At 63.7% G+C, this 13,485-nt stretch overlaps 1 protein-coding gene across 4 annotated transcripts in view; it reads right to left on the minus strand.

The window, feature by feature from the left end:
• LOC122564238 (phosphorylase b kinase gamma catalytic chain, skeletal muscle/heart isoform-like) overlaps positions 1 to 5,771 on the minus strand; it is a 160,993-nt gene extending 155,222 nt beyond the window's left edge. For 3 of the 4 annotated variants that reach the window (XM_087977588.1, XM_087977585.1, XM_087977587.1), the window contains exon 1: positions 5,668 to 5,771. The gene's annotated coding sequence lies outside the window, so the exon portion shown is untranslated. Of the gene's footprint in view, positions 1 to 5,663 lie in introns of all 4 variants that reach the window. The other variant, XM_087977586.1, reaches the window with a different exon arrangement.
• Positions 5,772 to 13,485: the final 7,714 nt, after the last annotated feature.

Genomic DNA, 13,485 nt, shown 5'->3' on the forward strand with positions numbered 1-13,485 from the left:
GAGGAGGACGGGAGGGGAAGGAGGAGGAGGGGAGGGGAGGAGGAGGAGGAGGAGGAGGAGGAGGAGGAGGAGGAGGAGGAGGGGAGGGGAAGGAGGAGGAGGGGAGGGGAGGGTGGAGGGGAGGGGGAGGAGAGGATGGGGAGGAGGGGAGGGGAGGGGGAGGAGGGGAGAGGAGGGGAGAGGATGGAGAGGAGGGGAGAGGATGGAGAGGATGGAGAGGAGGGGAGAGGATGGAGAGGAGGGGAGAGGAGGGGAGAGGAGGGGGAGGAGGGGGGGAGGGAGAGGAGGGGGAGGAGGGGAGGAGGAGGAAGGGGGAGGAGGGGAGAGGATGGAGAGGAGGGGGGAGGAGGGGAGAGGATGGAGAGGAGGGGAGAGGGGCGAGAGGAGGGGAGAGGAGGGAGAGGAGGGGGAGGAGGGGAGAGGAGGTGGAGGAGGGGAGGATGAGGGGAGGGCGAGGGGGAGGGGGAGGAGGGGAGAGGAGGGGGAGGAGGGGAGGGGAGAGGAGGGGAGGAGGAGGGGAGGGGGAGGGGAGAGGAGGGGAGGGGGAGGGGGAGAGGAGGGGAGGGGGAGGAGGGGAGGAGGGGAGAGGAGGGGAGGAGGGGAGGGGAGAGGAGGGGAGGAGGGGAGGGGAGAGGAGGGGAGGGGGAGGAGGGGAGGGGGAGGAGGGGAGGGGGAGGAGGGGAGAGGAGGGGGAGGAGGGGAGGGGAGAGGAGGGGGAGGAGGGGAGGGGAAAGGAGGGGGAGGAGGGGAGGGGGAGGAGGGGAGGGGGAGGAGGGGAAGGGGAGGGAGGGGGAGGAGGGTGGGAAGTGGAGAGGAGGTGGGGGAGGAGGAGGAGGTGGGGGAGGAGGAGGAGGAGGGGGAGGAGGAGGAGGAGGAGGGGGAGGAGGGGTGGGAAGGGGAGGAGGGGTGGGAGGGGGAGAGGAGGAGGAGGAGGGGAGGGGAAGGAGGAGGAGGGGAGGGGAGGAGGAGGAGGAGGAGGAGGGGAGGGGAAGGAGGAGGAGGGGAGGGGAGGAGGAGGAGGGGTGGATGGGGGGAGGGGAGGGTGGAGGGGAGGGGGAGGAGAGGATGGGGAGGAGGGGAGGGGAGGGGGAGGAGGGGAGAGGAGGGGAGAGGATGGAGAGGAGGGGAGAGGATGGAGAGGATGGAGAGGAGGGGAGAGGATGGAGAGGAGGGGAGAGGAGGGGAGAGGAGGGGGAGGAGGGGGAGGAGGGGGAGGAGGGGGGGAGGGAGAGGAGGGGAGGAGGGGGAGGAGGGGGGAGGGGGAGGGGGGGAGGGGGAGGAGGGGGAGGAGGGGGAGGGGGGGAGGGGGAGGAGGGGGAGGAGGGGGGAGGGGGAGGGGGGGAGGGGGAGGAGGGGGGAGGGGGGGAGGGGGAGGAGGGGAGGGGAGGAGGGGAGGGGAGAGGGGAAGGGGGAGAGGGGAGGGGGAGTGGGGAGGGGGAGAGGAGGGGAGGGGAGGGGAGGGGAATGGAGGGGAGGGGAGTGGTGGGGAGAGGGGAAGGGGGAGGGGAGGGGAGAGGGGGTTGTGGGGGAGGGGAGGTGGGAGGGGGTAGGGGGGGAGGGGGAGAGGGGGAGGGGGAGGGGAGGAGGGAGAGAGGGAGGGGGAGGGGACGAGGAGGGAGGGGATGGGGTAGGGGAGTGGGTAGGGGGGAGGGGGGAGCGGGGGGAGGGGAGGTGTGGTGGCTGAGGTGGGGTGGGCGAGGAGGGCGAGGAGGGGAGGGAGGAGGGGAGGGAGGAGGAGGGGAGGGAGGAGGAGGAGGCGAGGGAGGAGTGGGAGAGGGGGGAGAGGGGGAGGTGAGGGGGAGGAGTGGGAGAGGGGGGAGAGGGGGAGGTGAGGGGGAGGAGTGGATGGGGAGGAGGGAGGAGGGGATGGGGAGGAGGGAGGGAGGAGGATGGGAAGGGGGTGTGGAGGAGGGAAGGGGTAGTGGTAGGGGTAGGGCGGGAGGGGTAGCGGGGAGGGGAGTGTAGGGGGGGGAGGTGGGGAGGGGGAGGCGGAAGGTGGGGAGTGGGAGGTGGGGAGGGAGTGGATGTGGGGAGGGGGAGGGAGAAGGGGAGGAGGGGGGAGAGGGAAGTGGGAGAGAGGGAGAGGGAGGAGAGGGGAGGGATTAGGGGGAGGTGTGGGAGGGGGAGGAGAGGGGCGGTGGGGGAGGAGGGGAGGGAGTGGATGTGGGGAGGGGGAGGAGAAGTGGGGAGGGGGAGGAGAAGTGGGGAGGGGGAGGGGGAGGAGGAGGGGAGGGGGAGGAGGGGAGGGGAGGGGGAGGAGGGGAGGGGAGGGGGAGGAGGGGAGGGGAGGGGGAGGAGAAGGAGGGAGGGGGAGGAGGGAGGAGAGGGGAGGGAGGGGAGGGGGAGGAGGGGAGGGGAGGGGGAGGAGAAGGAGGGAGGGGGAGGAGGGAGGAGAGGGGAGGGAGGGGAGGGGGAGGAGGGGAGGGGAGGGGGAGGAGAAGGAGTGAGGGGGAGGAGGGGAGAGGGAGGGGGAGGAGGGGAGAGGGAGGGGGAGGAGGGGAGAGGGAGGAGGGGGAGGAGGGGAGAGGGAGGAGGAGGAGGAGGAGGGGGGAGAGGGAGGAGGAGGAGGAGGGGGGGAGGAGGGGAGAGGAGGGTGAGAAGGGGAGGGAAGGGGCGGGGAGGGGGAGGGGAGGAGGAAGGGAGGGAGTGGATGTGGGGAGGGGGAGGAGAGGAGAGGATGGAGAGGAGGGGAGAGGAGGGGAAGGAGGGGAAGGAGGGGAAGGAGGGGAAGGGAGGGGAAGGAGGGGAAGGGAGGGGAAGGAGCGGAAGGGAGGGGGAGGGGAGGGGGGGAGGGGAGGGGGAGGAGGGAGAGAGAGGGGGGTGGGGGAGATGGGGAGGGGGAGAGGGGGGATGAGGGGGGGGAGGTGGGGAGGGGGAGAGGGGGAGGTGGGGAGTTGGGAGGGGAAGGGAGAAGGGGGGATGGGGAGGAGGGGGGAGAGGGAAATGGGAGGGAGGGAGAGGGAGGGATTAGGGGGAGGTGTGGGAGGGAGGAGGGGGGAGAGGGAAGGGGGAGGGAGGGAGAGGGAGGGGTTAGGGGGAGGTGTGGGAGGGATTAGGGGGAGGAGAAGGAGGGGAGGGGCAGAGGGGAGGGAGGGGGAGGAGGGGAGGGAGGGGGAGGAGGGGGAGGAGGGGAGGGAGGGGAAGGGAGGAGGGGAGGGGGAGGAGGGAAGGGGAGGAGAGGGGAAGGAGGGGAGGGGAGGGAAGGAGGGGAGGAGGAGGAGGGGAGGGGGAAGAGGGAGGAGGAGGGGAGGGGGAAGAGGGAGGAGGAGGGGAGGGGGAAGAGGGAGGAGGAGGGGGAGGGAGGGAGGAGGAGGGGGGAGAGAGAGGGGGAGGGGATGGAAAGAGGGAAAGAGGGGAGGAGGAGGAGGGGAGGGGGAAGAGGGAGGAGGAGGGGGAGGGAGGGAGGAGGAGGGGGGAGAGAGAGGGGGAGAGGAGGGGGAGGGGAAGAGGGAGGGGGAGAGGGGGAGGTGGGGAGTTGGGAGGGGGAGGGAGAAGGCGGGAATGGGGAGGAGGGGGGAGAGGGAAGGGGAAGGGAGGGGGAGGAGGGGAAGGGGAGAGGGGGAGGAGGGAGGGGAAGGGTGGAGGGGGAGGAAGGGGAGGAGAAGGTGAGGAGCGGGGAGGGAGCGAGGGGGTAGGGGAAGGTGTGGGAGCGGGAGGTGTGGGTGTGGGAGGGGGCGGGTCAGGGGGGAGGGGAGGGGGAGTGGGGGAGGAGGGGGGAGGGGGAGAGGAGGAGGGGGAGGGGGAGAGGAGGAGGGGGAGGGGGAGAGGAGGAGGGGGAGGAGGGAAGGAGTGGGAGGGGGAGGGGGGAGGGGGAGGGAGTGGAAGAGGCGAGGAGGAGGGGTAGGGGAGGGGTAACGGGGAGGGCTGTGTAGGGGGGGGACGGCGAGGTGGGGAGGGAGAGGTGGGGAGGGAGGAGGGGGAGAGGGGGGAGGGCGAGGTGGGGAGGGAGGAGGGGGAGAGGGGGGAGGGGAGGAGAGGGGGGAGGGGAGGTGGGGTGGCCGAGGTGGGGAGGGCGAGGAGGGGAGGGAGGAGGAGGAGGGGAGGGAGGAGTGGGAGAGGGGGGGGAGAGGTGGAGGTGAGGGGGAGGAGGGGATGGGAGGAGGGAGGGAGGGGGAGGGGACGAGGGCGAGGGGAAGAGGGGGAGATGGGGAGGGGAGGGGGATAAGAGGAGGAGGGAAGGGGAGGAGAAGTGGGGAGGGGGAGGAGGAGGGGAGGGGAGTGGGAGGAGGAGGGGAGTGGGACGAGGGGAGGGGAGGAGAGGAGGGGAGTGGGACGAGAGGAGGGGAGTGGGAGGAGGGGAGGGGAGGGGGAGGTGAGAGGAAGGAGGGGAGGGAGGGGAGTGGGAGGAGGGGAGGGGAGTGGGAGGGGGGAGGGGAGGGGAGGGGGAGGTGAGTGGGAGGAGGGGAGGGGAGGGGGAGGTGAGAGGAAGGAGGGGAGGGAGGGGAGAGGGGAGAGGAGGGAGGGAGGGGAGGGGAGGGAGGGAGGGGAGGGGAGGGGAGGGAGGGGAGGGGAGGGGAGGGAGGGGAGGGGAGGGGAGGGAGGGGAGGGAGGGGAGGGAGGGGAGGGGAGGGAGGGGAGGGGAGGGGAGGGAGTGGAGGGGAATGAGGGGAGGGGAGGGGAGGGAGGGGAGGGGAGGGAGTGGAGGGGAATGAGGGGAGGGGAGGGGGAGGAGAAGGAGGGAGGGGGAGGAGGGGAGAGGAGGGTGAGAAGGGGAGGGGGAGAGGAGGGTGAGAAGGGGAGGGAAGGGGAGGGGGGGAGGAGGGGAGGAGGAGGAGGGGAGGAGGAGGAGGGGAGGGGAGGAGGAGGAGGGGAGGAGGGGGAGGGGAGGAGGGGAGGGAGTGGATGTGGGGAGGGGGGTGGAGAGGTGGGCGGGGAGAGGAGGGGAAGGGAGGGGGAGGAGGGGAGGGGAGGGGAGGGGGGAGAGGGAAGGGAGGGGTAGGAGGGGGAGAGGGGGAGAGGGGAGAGGGGGAAGGAGAGGGGGAGAGGGGAGAGGGGAAGGGGAGTGGGGGAGGAGGGAGGGGAAGGGTGGAGGAGGAGGTAGGCGAGGAGAGGGAAGGGGGAGGAGCGGGGAGGGAGCGAGGGGGTAGGGGAAGGTGTGGGAGCGGGCGGAGTGGGTGTGCGTGTGGGAGGGGGAGGGGAGGGGGAGAGGGAGGAGAGAGGAGGGGGTAGGTGGGGGAATGGAGGGGGTAGGTGGGGGAGGGGGAGAGGGGAGGTGGGGAGTTGGGAGGGGGAGGGAGAGGGAAGGGGGAGGGAGGGAGAGGGGAGGGATTAGGGGGAGGTGTGGGAGGGGAGAGGGGAGGAGGAGGAGGAGGGGAGGGGAGGGGGAGAGGGGAAAATGGAGGGGTGGGGAAGGGGAGGTGCAGGGGGAGAGAGGTTGAGGGGAGGGGGAGAGGGTCAGAGGGAAGCGGAGCCTGGGGGCGGGTGGGGGTCAGGGAGGGGGGTAAATGGCCGGTTTCGCAAATTTTCTTCCCGAGCGCGGTCCGATCCGGCTCTGCCGTTTATTAACCCCCCCCCCCCCCCCCAATCCCGACCCCGACCCCCTCCTCGTCCCCCCGCGGCGTCGCACTCCCGCAGAGACACAGAGTGAGACACAGACACAGACAGGGACAGGGACACAGAGTGAGACACAGACAGGGACAGGGACACAGAGAGGGGTCGGAAACCTGCCGGAGATCGCAGTTTGCGGTAAACGGTGCGGCACTGACTGCAGGGTCTGACTGTCCGTGATTCTGTCTGTCAGGCCCGGGGGGAGGGGGAGAGAGTGAGGGGGGGAGGGGGAGAGAGTGAGGGGGGGAGGGGGAGAGAGTGAGGGGGGAGGGGGAGAGAGTGAGGGGGGGAGGGGGAGAGAGTGAGGGGGGGAGGGGGAGAGAGTGAGGGGGGGGAGGGGGAGAGAGTGAGGGGGGAGGGGGAGAGAGTGAGGGGGGGAGGGGGAGAGAGTGAGGGGGGGAGGGGGAGAGAGTGAGGGGGGGAGGGGGAGAGAGTGAGGGGGGTGGGGGAGAGAGTGAGGGGGGGAGGGGGAGAGAGTGAGGGGGGGAGGGGGAGAGAGTGAGGGGGGAGGGGGAGAGAGTGAGGGGGGGAGGGGGAGAGAGTGAGGGGGGGAGGGGGAGAGAGTGAGGGGGGAGGGGGAGAGAGTGAGGGGGGGAGGGGAGAGAGTGAGGGGGGAGGGGGAGAGAGTGAGGGGGGGAGGGGGAGAGAGTGAGGGAGGGAGGGGGAGAGAGAGTGAGGGGGGAGGGGGAGAGAGTGAGGGGGAGGGATAGAGTGTGAGGGGGAGGGGAAGCGAGGGAGGGGGGAGTAAGTGAGGGGGGAGGGGAGGAGAGAGTGAGGGGGAGGTGGAGAGAGTGAGGAGGGGAGTGGGAGAGAGTGAGGGGAGTGGGAGAGAGTGAGGGGGGAGTGCGAGAGAGGGGGAGGAGAGAGAGAGGGATGGGGAGGGGAGAGAGAGAGTGAGGTGGGAGGGGAGCGAGGGGGGGGCGGGGAGGAGAGAGGGGATAGAGTGAGGGGGAGGGGAGGAGAGAGGGATGGGGAGGGGTGAGCGAGTGAGGTGGGTGGGGGAGGGGGAGCGAGTGAGGGGGAGGGCGAGAGAGTGTGGGGGAGGGGGAGCGAGTGAGGGGGTGGGGGTGGGGGAGGGGGGAGCAAGTGAGGGGGAGGGGAGGAGAGAGTGAGGGGGGAGGGGTATAGAGTGAGGGGGGAGGGGTATAGAGTGAGGGGGGAGTGGGAGAGAGTGAGAGGGGAGTGGGAGAGAGTGAGGGGGGAGTGGGAGAGAGTGAGGGGGAGGGGAGGAGAGAGTGAGGGGGGAGTGGGAGAGAGTGAGGGGGGAGTGGGAGAGAGTGGGGGAGGCGGGAGCGAGTGAGGGGGAGGCGGGAGCGAGTGAGGGGGAGGGTGTGGGGGAGGGGGGAGCGAGTGAGGGAAAGGGGAGAGAGTGAGGGGAGGGGGAGGGTGTGGGGGAGGGGGGAGCGAGTGAGGGGGAGGGAGAGAGAGTGAGGGGGAGGAAGGAGCGAGTGAGAGGGATTGGGGAAGGGGGGAGCAAGGGAGGGGGAAGGGGCGAGCAAGTGAGGGGGAGGGAGGAGAGAGTGAGGGGGAGGGGGAGCGAGTGAGGGGAAGGGGAGGTGAGGGGGAGGGGAGAGGGAGGAGGAGAGAGTGAGGGAGGAGTGGGAGAGAGTGAGGGGGAGGGGAGGAGAGAGTGAGGGGAGGAGAGAGTGAGGGGGGGAGTGGGGGCGGGGGAGAGAGTGAGGTGGGAGTGGGGAGAGTGAGGGGGGATTGGGGAGGGGGAGAGAGCGAGGGGAGAGTGAGGGGGGAGTGGGGAGAGTGAGGGGGAGGGTGGGAGAGTGGGAGTGAGGGGGGAATGGGAGAGAGTGAGGGGGAGGGGGAGAGAGTGAGGGGAAGGGGGAGAGACTGAGGGGGGAGAGGGGAGAGTGAGGGGGAGGGGAGGAGAGAGTGAGAGGGTTGAGAGTGAGGGGGAGGGGAGAGAGTGAGGGGGAGAGAGTGAGGGGGTTGAGAGTGAGGGGTGAGTGGGGAGAGTGAGGGGAAAGGAGGAGAGAGTGAGGGGGAAGTGGGGAGAGTGAGGAGGAGGGGAGGAGAGAGTGAGTGGGAAGTGGGGAGAGTGAGGGGGAGGGGGAGAGAGTCAGGGCCGGGGAGGGGAGAGTGAGGGGGAGGGGGAGAGAGTCAGGGCCAGGGGAGGAGAGAGTGAGGGGGAGGGGAGGGGAGAGTGAGTGGGGAGTGGATAGAGTGAGGGGGAGGAGAGGAGAGAGTGAGGGGGAGGGGGGTTGCGAGTGGGAGAGAGTGAGGGGGGAGTGAGAGAGAGTGAGGGGTGAGTGGGGACAGTGAGGGGAGAGTGGGGAGAGTGAGGTGGAGGGGGAGCGAGTGAAGGGGGAGTGGGAGAGAGTGAGGGGGTTGAGAGTGAGGGGGGAATAGGGAGAGTGAGGGGGAAGGGAGGAGAGAGTGAGGGGGGAGTGGGAGAGAGTGAGGGGGGAGTGGGAGAGAGTGGGGGAGGTGAAGAGAGGGAGGGGGTTGAGAGTGAGAGGGAGGGGGAGAGAGTGAGGGGCAGGGGAGAGAGTGAGGGGGTTGCGAGTGAGGGGGAGGGGGAGCAAGTGAGGGGGAGGGGGAGCGAGTGAGGGGGGAGTGAGTGTGGGGAGCGAGTGTGGGGGGTTGAGAGTGAGGGGGAGCGGGAGAGTGAGGGGGAGGAGAAGAGAGAGTGAGGGGGAGGGGGAGGAGGTTGAGAGTGAGGGGGGAGTGGGAGAGAGTGATGGGGTTGAGAGTGAGGGGCGTGTGGGAGAGGGTGAGAGAGTGAGGGGGAGAGAGTGAGGGGGCTTGGAGAGGGGCAGAGAGTGAGGTGGGGAGGGGGAGAGAGTGAGGGGAGAGGGCGAGAGAGTGAGGTGGGGAGGGTAGGGGGAGAGAGTGAGGTGAGGAGGGGAGAAAGAGTGAGGGGGAGAGAAAGAGAGGGTGAGGGGAGAGAGTGAGGGGGTGGGGGGAGAGAGTGGGCGGGAGAGGGGGAGAGAGTGAGGGGGGAGGGTGGAAAGACTGAGGGGGAGAGAATGAGGGGTGGGGATGAGAGGGGTAGAGAGTGTGGGCTGAAAATGTGGTGCGGGAAAAGCGCAGCAGGTCAGGCAGCATCCAAGGAGCAGGAGAATCGACGTTTCGGGAATGAGCCCTTCTTCAGGAATTCTCCTGGGAGAGAGTGAGGGGGAGGGGGAGAGAGTCAGGGGGAGGGGAGCAAGAGGGAGGGTGGGAGAGTGAGAGGGGAGGGGCAGTGAAAGTGGGGGGGAGAGTGGGGGGAGAGAGAATGAGGAGGGAGAGAGTTGGGGTAGAGAGAGTGAGGAGCGAGAGAGTTGGGGGTAGGATAGCAAAGATAATTCTGGGTAGGAGCGAGAGTAACAGGGTAGCTGTTATGGAAGACCTTAACTTTCTAAATATTGACTGGAAATACTATAGTTCGAGCATTTTAGATAAGTCAGTTTTTGTCCAATGTGTGCAGGATGGTTTCGTGACAGTATGTGTCAAGTCAACAAGGGGCGAGGCCACATTGGATATGGTATTGGGTGTTAGATTTGGAGGTAGGTGAGCTCTTTGGTGATTGTGACCATGATTTGGTTACACAGTTCCTTGTAGGGAATCTAATCTAAATTGAATAGGGTTCAGAAAACTTTTACCAGAATATGCCCGGGGCTGAGAGATTTGAGTCATAAGGAGAAATTGGATAGGCTGGATTTTTTTCCGTTGGAGAGTCAGAGGTTGTGAGATAAACTTTTATGAAATAATGTCATAGATGAGGTGAATAGCAAAAGTCTTTTCCAAAGGGTGGCACAGTTCACAACTAGAGAGTTTATTTTTAAGGTGACAGGAAAAAGATTTAAAAGGGACCTGAGGGGCAACTTTTTCAACACAAGTGTTGTTTCGTATATGAAATGAACAGCCATATGAAATGAATTGATAGATCCAGTCAGTTACACAACTTCTAAGACATTTGGATAAGTTCACGAATAGGAAAGATTTTGACAGATAAGAGCTGGACTCATGCAAATGGGATTAGTTTAGTTTGGGGAAGTTAGTGGGCAAGGATGAGTTGGACCAAAGGGACTGTTACAGTGCTGCATGGCTCTGTCATTTAGTAGTCCAACAGGTGGGTCATCACATGCAGAGTGAAGTCAGTAAATGATCATATATAAATCATCTAGCTCCATTTAATGAAGGTCATGCAGTCATCCATGATATACATGCCCCTTTCTCAGGCAATATTGGTTGGTATGAACACCTACCTGCCTATCTCCTTTTCCACCTATCCACTCCACCCTCTCTTCCCTGACCTATCACCTTCATCCTCTCCCCCACTCACCTATTGTACTCTATGCTACTTTCTCCCCACCCCCACCCTCCTCTAGCTTATCTCTCCAGGCACACTGCCTTTATTCCTGATGAAGAGCTTTTGCCCGAAATGTCGATTTCGAAGCTCCTCGGATGCTGCCTGAACTGCTGTGCTCTTCCAGCACCACTAATCCAGAATCTGGTTTCCAGCATCTGCAGTCATTGTTTTTACCTGGTATGAACACCAGACGTGCGTTGAAACAGAATGACATCATCACACAGTGAATATGCTCCATCATATTCTGTGGTACTCTAATGGGGTATATTTGTAACAAAATGGGGACAATATGTTTCTGTTTTGTGTTGGCAGTATACAGGGAATGAATACTTGCAGACGTGATTCTCATCAAGTGGTTGCTTTAACCTGGACGGCGTCAATCACCATGAGTTATGTGCAATGTCGATGGTGGACAGCATTTGGGGAGTCAGGAGGTGAATAAACCTTATATATTAAAAATCTGAACCAGGGACCTGAGGGCATTGTCATTAAGTTTGCAGATGACACAAAGGTAGGAGGAGCAATAGCTAGTGTTGAAGAAGCTGGAAGGCTGGAGAACGACTTGGACAGACTCGGCAGGTAGGCAACAAAGTGGCAGACAAAACACAATGTGGGAAAGGAGAGAGTGGCATAGAGTACAATAGGTCAGTGGGGAAGGAGATGAAGGTGATAGGTCAGGGAGGAGAGGGTGGAGTGGATAGGTGGAAAAGGAGCTGGGCAGGTCGGACAAGTCCGGACAGGTCAGGGGATCGAGTTGCTGGAGGTTAGAAGCTAGGATGAGGTGGGGGAAGGGGAAATGAGGAAACTGTTGAAGTCCACATTGCTGCCCTGGGGTTGAAGTGTTCCGAGGCGGAAGATGAGGCGTTCTTCCTCCAGGCGTCTGGTGGTGAGGGAGCGGCGGTGGAGGAGGCCCAGCACCTCCATATCCTCAGCAGAGTGGGAGGGGGAGTTGAAATGTTGAGCCACGGGGCGGTGTGGTTGATTGGTGCGGGTGTCTCGGAGATGTTCCCTAAAGCGCTCTGCTAGGAGGCGCCCAGTCTCCCCAATGTAGAGGAGACCGCATCGGGAGCAACCGGTACAATAGATGATATTAGTGGATGTGCAGGTAAAACTTTGATGGATGTGGAAAGCTCCTTTGGGGCCTTGGATAGAGGTGAGGGAGGAGGTGTGGGCGCAGGTTTTACAGTTCCTGCGGTGGCAGGGGAAAGTGCCAGGATGGGAGGGTGGGTCGTAGGGGGGCGTGGACCTGACCAGGTAGTCACGGAGGGAACGGTCTTTGCGGAAGGCGGAGAGGGGTGGGGAGGGAAATATATCCCTGGTGGTGGGATCTGTTTGGAGGTGGCGGAAATGCCGGCAGATGATTTGGTTTATGCGAAGGTTGGTAGGGTGGAAGGTGAGCACCAGGGGCGTTCTGTCCTTGTTGCGGTTGGAGGGGTTGGGTCTGAGGGCGGAGGTGCGGGATGTGGATGAGATGCGTTGGAGGGCATCTTTAACCACGTGGGAAGGGAAATTGCGGTCTCTAAAGAAGGAGGCCATCTGGTGTGTTCTATGGTGGAACCGCTCCTCCTGGGAGCAGATACGGCGGAGGCGGAGGAATTGGGAATACGGGATGGCATTTTTGCAAGAGGTAGGGTGGGAAGAGGTGTAATCCAGGTAGCTGTGGGAGTCGGTGGGTTTGTAGAAGATGTCAGTGTCAAGTCGGTCGTCACTGATGGAGATGGAGAGGTCCAGGAAGGGGAGGGAGGTGTCAGAGATGGTCCAGGTAAATTTAAGGTCAGGGTGGAATGTGTTGGTGAAGTTGATGAATTGCTCAACCTCCTCGCGGGAGCACGAGGTGGCGCCGATGCAGTCATCAATGTAGCGGAGGAAGAGGTGGGGAATGGTACCGGTGTAATTATGGAAGATCAACTGCTCTACGTAGCCAACAAAGAGACAGGCATAGCTGGGGCCCATACGTGTGCCCATGGCTACCCCTTTGGTCTGGAGGAAGTGGGAGGATTCAAAGGAGAAATTGTTAAGGGTGAGGACCAGTTCGGCCAAACGAATGAGAGTGTCGGTGGAGGGGTACTGTTGGGAACGTCTGGAGAGGAAAAAACGGAGGGCTTGGAGGCCCTGGTCATGGCGGATGGAGGTGTAGAGGGATTGGATATCCATGGTGAAGATGAGGCGTTGGGGGCCGGGGAAACGGAAGTCTTGGAGGAGGTGGAGGGCGTGGGTGGTGTCTCGAACGTATGTGGGGAGTTCCTGGACTAGGGGGGATAGGACAGTGTCGAGGTAGGTAGAGATGAGTTCAGTGGGGCAGGAGCATGCTGAGACAATGGATCGGCCAGGGTGGTCAGGCTTATGGATCTTGGGAAGGAGGTAGAACCGGGCAGTGCGGGGTTCCCGGACTATGAGGTTGGAAGCTGTGGGTGGGAGATCTCCTGAGGTGATGAGGTTCTGTATGGTCTGGGAGATGATGGTTTGGTGATGGGGGGTGGGGTCATGGTCAAGGGGGCGGTAGGAAGAGGTGTCCTCGAGTTGGCGTTTGGCTTCCGTTTTTTCCTCTCCAGACGTTCCCAACAGTACCCCTCCACCGACACTCTCATTCGTTTGGCCGAACTGGTCCTCACCCTTAACAATTTCTCCTTTGAATCCTCCCACTTCCTCCAGACCAAAGGGGTAGCCATGGGCACACATATGGGCCCCAGCTATGCCTGTCTCTTTGTTGGCTACGTAGAACAGTTGATCTTCCGTAATTACACCGGCACCACTCCCCACCTCTTCCTCCGCTACATTGATGACTGCATTGGCGCCACCTCGTGCTCCCGCGAGGAGGTTGAGCAATTCATCAACTTCACCAACACATTCCACCCTGACCTTAAATTTACCTGGGCCATCTCTGACACCTCCCTCCCCTTCCTGGACCTCTCCATCTCCATCAGTGACGACCGACTTGACACTGACATCTTCTACAAACCCACCGATTCCCACAGCTACCTAGATTATACCTCTTCCCACCCTACCTCTTGCAAAAATGCCATCCCGTATTCCCAATTCCTCCGCCTCCACCGTATCTGCTCCCAGGAGGAGCGGTTCCACCATAGAACACACCAGATGGCCTCCTTCTTTAGAGACCGCAATTTCCCTTCCCACGTGGTTAAAGATGCCCTCCAACGCATCTCATCCACATCCCGCACCTCCGCCCTCAGACCCCACCCCTCCAACCGCAACAAGGACAGAACGCCCCTGGTGCTCACCTTCCACCCTACCAACCTTCGCATAAACCAAATCATCCGCCGACATTTCCGCCACCTCCAAACAGACCCCACCACCAGGGATATATTTCCCTCCCCACCCCTCTCCGCCTTCCGCAAAGACCGTTCCCTCCGTGACTACCTGGTCAGGTCCACGCCCCCCTACGACCCACCCTCCCATCCTGGCACTTTCCCCTGCCACCGCAGGAACTGTAAAACCTGCGCCCACACCTCCTCCCTCACCTCCATCCAAGGCCCTAAAGGAGCTTTCCACATCCATCAAAGTTTTACCTGCACATTCACTAATATCATCTATTGTATCCGTTGCTCCCGATGCGGTCTCCTCTACATTGGGGAGACTGGGCGCCTCCTAGCAGAGCGCTTTAGGGAACATCT

The sequence above is a fragment of the Chiloscyllium plagiosum genome, unplaced genomic scaffold, assembly GCF_037043375.1.
Source record: "Chiloscyllium plagiosum isolate Xiang-an unplaced genomic scaffold, Cpla_swu_hap1 HiC_scaffold_31, whole genome shotgun sequence".
NCBI lineage: Eukaryota > Metazoa > Chordata > Chondrichthyes > Orectolobiformes > Hemiscylliidae > Chiloscyllium > Chiloscyllium plagiosum.